This window comes from Phoenix dactylifera, chromosome 15, assembly GCF_051530095.1.
Source record: "Phoenix dactylifera cultivar Ajwa chromosome 15, Ajwa_hap1_PhDact_Kaust_v1.1, whole genome shotgun sequence".
Lineage (NCBI taxonomy): Eukaryota > Viridiplantae > Streptophyta > Magnoliopsida > Arecales > Arecaceae > Phoenix > Phoenix dactylifera.
The window spans coordinates 12,973,326-12,980,932 of NC_143204.1; positions in this window are offsets into that span (position 1 = coordinate 12,973,326).

Below are 7,607 nucleotides of genomic sequence, written 5' to 3' on the forward strand. Positions count from 1 at the left end.
GTAGAGCCATGCGCTCTGATGGTTCAGTGATCCGGAGATCGTTTTGGGCCGTGTTCATTAAATGACTGAGTGCATCGGAGACTTGAGAGAGTCTCGTGCATTAATGGCAGGTCGTGCCGAATACCTGCGAAGATCTTATGCCTTGATGGCTTGGAGATAGTGGCAGGTCGCAAGCCGTAGGAGTTGTCAGTCCCTTGGACTTTAGGCGGAGGTTGAACATTTGGTTAAGGCATCGGCTCGGCAAGAGTGCCGAGCCGAGCTGGTCGCCCAATGGGGCGCCCTGTGGCGGGGTTGCTTCAAGTACTCCTGGTCGGCGCCCTTTAGGCGAGCACCTTCTAGCAGAGCGCCTTGGCGCTGTCTTTGGTCGGCACTTTCTAACCGAGCAGCTTTCCGGTCGGCGCTCTTCGGCCGAGCGGCTTTCCGGTCGGCGCTCTTCGGCCGAGCGCCTCTGTGGATATATGACTTAGGGTTTTTCCTCTAACATCCGCTGATCGATCTTGGGTATCGGTACTTATATAAGAACCAAAAAAATATCTTTCGGCTAGCTATTTTGATGAAGTCGTAGATTATTACAAATGGTATCAGAGCGGACCCAATCCATAACTTATATAGAGTAAGGGACACTGCAGCACGGATCCATGGGGCTGACTGCAGGCCGATCGTGATGCTTGTGATTCGAATGGTACTTAAATAGGGAAGTACGTGAGAACTCGTGCGGGCGTGTCTTTAGTTCCAAATCGGTTATTCACTAGGTAAATCTTGGATACTTATAGAAAATTAAGGAATCCAAATAATATCTTTTGGCTAGCTTTGTTTGTTTTGGTTGAAATATCAGGTTGTGACACATTTACGAGGCAATTGAATCATTGTATTAGCTTATTAAAGTACTTGTTTTTTTATAAAAGGAAAATTAAAACTAAGATCTGATAACGGGAAATTTGCGGACAAGGGTTAAAAAAAAAGGTTGGCTGGGAAGCAGACAGCAGAGCTGCTAAAGCCTGGAGTGGCCCCGCGTCTTTCGTCTCGTCCACGGAGCCCGGACCCTTTACCTCCCTGTTAAGGCTGGAGGGTGACGACAAGGACCGGGTGGGGGGATTCGCCGTCGCCGCCTCCGTCCGGTGAGGCCTCTCCACGGGTCTCCGTCCGTCCGACGCGGGGCGAAAGCGGACGAAAGAGCACAGAGCAGCTGAGTGGGTTCCACTCACCACCACCGACCGTCACGTTCTTAGATGGTGTGTGCGGCAGAGGTGGGGGTGGTGGCGGCGAATGGTGGCGGCAGAGCCGCCGTGGGAGTTGGGGCAACTGCTAGGTTGTTGACTATCCTGGCTGTCTTTGACCAACATTTTTGTTGAATTGAATATGCAAATAGAAAATAAAAAGATAAACTAAAAAATAAACTTAACTAAAAATTCAATTCATAAAATAAGCTAGAATAAGCTAAAAAAAAAGTAATACTATAAAAATAAAATAAAATATAAAAAGAGAAATAAATAATGGATCCCCTGAAAATATAAAAAACGATATAAGAACATCGCAAAGGAATTTGAATAAAAATATTCAAGAAATGTCAAAAATATAATCGAGAAAACAAAAATGTAAATGGCTCAACCATTTATGTAAGAGTGAAACCTTCTTTACCTTTACCTTGGGTCAGTTGTAGGTTAGATTAATATATAGGTTGAATGCAGAGATGGAGGAAAGCAATGTGAGGATGGGATAGGGGAAGAGGATGCTACCGATCAGGGTTAAAGAGGAGAGAGAAAAAGATGGTTTAGGGTGGGGGGGAGGTTAGGGGTGTAATCATGTTGAGCTGATTCAACTTAGGTCTAGTCAGGCTTATGAAATTAATTTTATGCTTAAACTCTTGGATCAAGATTTTGTTTATTTATTATTATTTCAAGATTAATTATAATTTGAGGGGAAAAAGATTCCAATTGATCGGCTTGACAATTCTAAATTGAGACAAAATTATTTCAAGATTGCATCTGGCTCGGTCCAAGCTTGAAGTATAGCTTGATTTAACCTTGCACTACAAAAAAAAAAATCTTTTTCGGCACTTTTTACAGTATGTACCGATACTTATAAGTATCGATAATTTTAGCGCCGAAGCTTTCTAAAGCGTCGCAAAAGCGTCGGATAGGTAGGAATAAATTTTTTTTTAAGGATACTTTTAAGCATTGGGCTAGCTCGAGCCTTTGCCGATGCTTATAAGCGTCGGGCCTTTCCCGACGCTTATTAGCGTCTCTATAATTATTTTTTTTAAAAAATTATTTAAAAATCCTAAACCTAGGATTGAAAGCATCGTTATAATTCATTCGATAATTTTTTTCTCATTAAAATGGGAACTGGAGATCTATACAAGAGCTCGAGGATTGAAAGGGCCACACTGCTCCTCCATCCGCTTGAGAGAACAACTAAAAAGATTACAGAAATAAAAAAAAAGGGAGAAGCCAAAAATTTAAGAAAAAAAATAAGACAGAAACAACAAGATGCCAAGCTTAGGGCATCTTGGAGGAGAACAGCTCAAAACAAAAGCATCACAAACACTCCACCGCCTGATCTTCGCTTTTTCTTTTTTCTCTTATTTTCTCTCTTCAGCTTTGGCTTTGGATTCTTAGTTTTCTTCATCTCCATCACTATTCCGAATCACTGTCCATGCTCTCCATTCCCTTCAACCCTCTCCACTTCTGCAGCCAAAACTAGCAAAAAATTAGAGTTGGGGGAGAAGGGGTTGGGGGACTAACCGGAGATGGCCTTGGGGGAGAAGGGGTTGGAGGGCTCAGTCAACCATTGAAGACTTGGTGTGCATCCAGAGGAGGAGGTTAAGAGGCCTTGTATTGACGGTGTCGGATGCAATGTAGCCATTGATAAGGAGGTCGACGAGGCCATGGAGGAGGCAGAGGTGGAAGGTGCGGTAGGCGACGAAGAAGGCGGCAGGCATGTGGCGGTCCCTGATAGTCCAGAGGCAAGGAAGAAGAAGAGGAAGAGGCGGGGGAGGGGGCCTCGCCATGGGAGCATCTAATTTAACCTACCAAAGATGAATTCTAAAACTTAGGAGGAAAAAGGAAAAAAAAAAGAACAGAGAAAAGAAAGAAGATAAAAGAGAAACCAAAGAAAAACTTGGGTCCTCTCGAAGATAGCGATGGTGGAGCCCCGCGAAGAGCCAGCCGCCAAAGAGTTGCCTCGCCACCAATGACCTACGCCTCCTCGACTTCCCCTCTAATCTCAACCTCAATCCTCCACCCCACCGCCGGAACTGTAACCCCCTGCTCCCCGCTGCCGCCGGAGGGCTCCAGGACCAGTCCGAGCTAGATATCCTCTACTCCATGGTCATCCCTACTGTCGACGATCTTCCGGTTAAACATCTCGTGCTTTCTAAAGGGATTTGTTGGATTTGGGTTAGGGGGGAGGAGGAGGGGGGCAGCTAGAGGGGTTAGGGATCATGAGTTGGGGTTGGGGGGTGGCTGCAGGGGTTAGGGATTGGGGTGGGGGGGTTGGGGGGCTGCTGCAGGGTTTAGGGATTGAGAGAGGGGGATTATAATTTATCTCTTTTCTTGTTATGGCCCTCGATGATGCTTTCTGAAGCATAGCCGAGGGGAACTTGCCTCTGACGATGTTTTTTAAAGCGTCGTAAGAAATGAAGGTGCAATTGGTCTCCGACGATGCTTTCTAAAACGTCGTCTAATCATCTTTCTCTTTTCTATTTGGCCTCTGACGACGCTATTTAGCTTCGTCATAATATCAAAGCATCAGCAAAATTTAGCGCTGGAGCCAAAATTGCCAACGCTTCAATCTAGTGTCGGCATGTAAATATCGGGATAGCTAACTTTTCCTATAGTGTTGGTTTCAAGGATGAATTAACATTTAATTGGCTTCATGAATAAATAAAACACATTGTTTAAAGTCTTAATCTAACAATACTTTATTTTTGTGATATGAAATATATATTATATAGATATAATAAATATATTCAAGTCTTATCAAAATTTGATCGCGTTGGATCAATTTTTGTTGATCATAGGCTAATTGTAGTTGTTATCATTAGAATTGTGATACTATTGATTGATTTTGAATGAATTTAGACCCTTAGCTAGAGAGGATACTAGGACTTAAATGGAGAAAGTTTGTAAGGACCTGTATGGACGTGCGTTTAGTCTAACATCAACCATGCATTAAGTAGATCTTGGACAATTATAAAAGCTAAGAAATTAAATAATACCTTTCGCTTAGTCTTTTTGGGTGATATCCTAGATAGTTATAAAATAAGAATGAGTATCCTAGAAATCCTGGAATAGAGCATGTTTGTTTCATTTTTATTAGTAAGAATATTCAAAAATAGTATAATTAGCTGAGCATAATTGAAATTGAGACTTTTGAAAGAAAAATATGCCAATTTTTTAATCTGTAGATCCATATTTTTTCTTTTGGCAAAATTTTTGGATAGATTCTTGGGATTGAGACGAAAATGCCATTGCCTTTTAACTTAGATTTGATTCAATTACGAACTTACACAAGTTTTAGACAATGGTTACACAAGTATAGACCAAAATTTGCTCAAATTTATGTAAATATTATTCAACACATGAACTTATAGTGTTAAAAACTTATGCAACTTGCTCAACATAGCATATATAACTGAACTCTATCTTGGAGGGAAAACTTCAAGTTGGAAGCTTCAAGGAAATTTTTGTCTTAATATTAAGAAACCATCTTAAATTATAAGAATAGAAAAATATTATTGAATCTGTAAATTAAAAATATGGATGAATTTTCCTTTCAAAATTCTCTTCAAAATTTATAAAAAATACTTCCAGTGAAAACTATGACAGAGAAAATCTACGAAGGAATATTATTAAAATTTAAGACTCTTTCTTCCTAATATAGCATGGATTACGCATTAGGACTGGGCATCGAGCTCTCCTTGTACATAGCTATATATATAAATGAAGGGCCTAAAAAATGCTTATGAAAAACAAATGTTGGAAGACAACAAGAAATAATTAACAAGGCCCCTACATGCTAAATTATAGTTGATCCAAGGGCCACACATCAGTTTCCTTTTGATTCCCTTTCTTTTCCTTCCAATTAATCGTAGTAGAATGCAAAACATGCGATACATATATTGAAGATCCCAAAAGCTTAAGTTAATAGAAAAAAGATCAATAATATATATCACACTTAATAGTATATAAATACCAAAAATAGAGTAAAGAGATAAAATGAATAACCATAGTCCAAACATAACAAGAAAGTTGCAAATGCTTGTGATGTAAGGGCTTATTGCCTTCACAATGGGCTCCATTAGGCAGTTGCATGTTTGGAACATAATTGGAGCAAAGAAAGAAAAAAAAAGAGCAAAGGGTGGAGTTGGTACCCTAGGAATTGCCCAGCGTGCATTTATAAAATAAGAGGTAAATTTTCATAACAATGCATAAGGGTATTAAAACAAACAACAAGATGTGTGTAAAAATCATAAAGCAGGGACTAAATATTAAATGAATTGCACCCACATCTTCATTGATGCATGGCAACGCAACAAGAATATGAATGATAACATATTACTCCTGCAGAGCCCTGCCGAGGGATTTGTTAGAAGATAGAGCATGACTGTAGTCCGTTGTGCACTGGAAGAATGCAATGTACTTATAAACTTCACCATTCTTTTCAGCTAATGATGCATGTAGAACTATTGTTATCTTGTTGATCTAATATATTTCGGCTTTTAATTTCATGAGATCAAACCAAGAGCATTAGCATGTACGGTATCATATTATGCCCCTTAAAATCGATGGGGTTCGATTTCGAGTGACATCAGCTCTCATTTTGGCTCTCATGTAGTTGATTAACTACTGATCCCAAGAGCAGAAAATGGCTGATAACACATATAGCCTTAAAGATACCTGTGATCTTGATTCCAATTCCAATCCTGCCTTTACTTTGTTCAATCAGGCTTCCTTCATCTTAGACCTCAAATGAATAGAAAAATATTATGATGACAAGGGGGTGGCATACCAAAACTTGGCAGTATTTTTCCAGTGTTATCCAAGTACGAGATATAAAGAGATTTATGTGGTACATGAAACGCATGTTAGCATGTTAGCATGCACAAAGCCTTATAATTTAACCTAGGTGAAAGCTTTTCGAGGACGATCCTTTCATATCTTTAGATAAAAGCTATAGCTCTAAAGAAGCATTAAAGATGCATTAAATATCTAATTTTTATTAAGGGTATAATAGAAATTATACATAACTTTTCCAGGAAAGTGGATGGTCAACCAAACATAAGCACTTTAGAAATTTGTCACTTTCCCATGGTCAACCAAACATGCCAAAAGTACTTTCCTAGGCATCCTCTTCCTACAAATTTGCTTCCCAGGAATCATATTCCTAGGGGAGAAATACTTCTCGCGAACCAAACGAGCCCTTAAACTCATGCATACTACCAATGAGAGTATAACGTGTAGTAATGGTTATTAATACGCTTGGGAACCGACCACAACCAACATGGAGAACTAACCAATCAGACTCTTCCACGAAGCTTTTATACAATCAACAAAGGCCCACTATATGGCTAGCATAGAAGCGCATGAAGAAAATTTTGAATTTTAAACTCTCGCCCTAGCTGGCAACACTTCGGCCATAATCACAAGCAGTTTTTCAAACTGCGCTTGTGAGATATACGGGGTGTGATGCACTTGCGAAACGACCACACGTAAATCCTCGAACATGCGATGGCGCGCTTGCTAAAGGCGGCCAACCGATATGCCCAGATCCTCCGGTGACAAGCGTCGGCCTTTGTTTATACAATTCAATCCCAAGGAGACTCTTTCGGTAAGTGCTCTCGAACTATCGCACACTACCGTACTGTCACTTTGCCACTCTCAACCCCCATTGTACCTAGAAGTGGCCCAATGTATTTGGGGGCCTAAGGCCGTTTTATCTTTGAGGCCTTTCCTGCAGTGGATCGGCCTAAGGCAAACTCACAAGTGGGCCTTTTTTCTTTCCATTTTGTCTTTGAAGCCTTTTCTACGATGGGTCTTCTTTGGCTGGGGCCTTAGGTGACTGCCTCAGTCGCCTAAGAGTTAGGCTAGCCTGAATTTGTACCCCGAAAATCTTTTTGACTTAGAGTCTTCCATCGGTCATTCTCCGGCAAGAGGACTTCTTCGTCTTTGTTGTTTCAGGTGGAACTCGACATTAGAGCGAAAACCCAAGCACGACCTCAGCTTTTCAGCACTATCCTAGGCACACTGTCGATCGACACGATCTGAACAGTTGACTATTAAGCCCTCTAGCAACCTCACTAGCTTGGTGCCTTGGTACCGACTCACGGCAGCGACAATCATCACTAACTCATTTATCCATTGGCATATAAAGGTGGAGTATTTTAGGCTTGGCCTGCATTTTAGAAGGCTTTGCCAAAGCTTGGCCCACCCCATTCATCACTTTGCATATCTCAGCGCAGAACAACTAGTTTCGAAGAGGAGGCCAGGTTTAAGTAGTAACACATATCAGTTACTTTAGTTGTTCTTCTTGATTTTTGTTGAGAGTCGTCATGTTTTTTTCTCTTTCTAGCTTCCATTCATCGTGGCTGAACCTTCGTAGCTGAC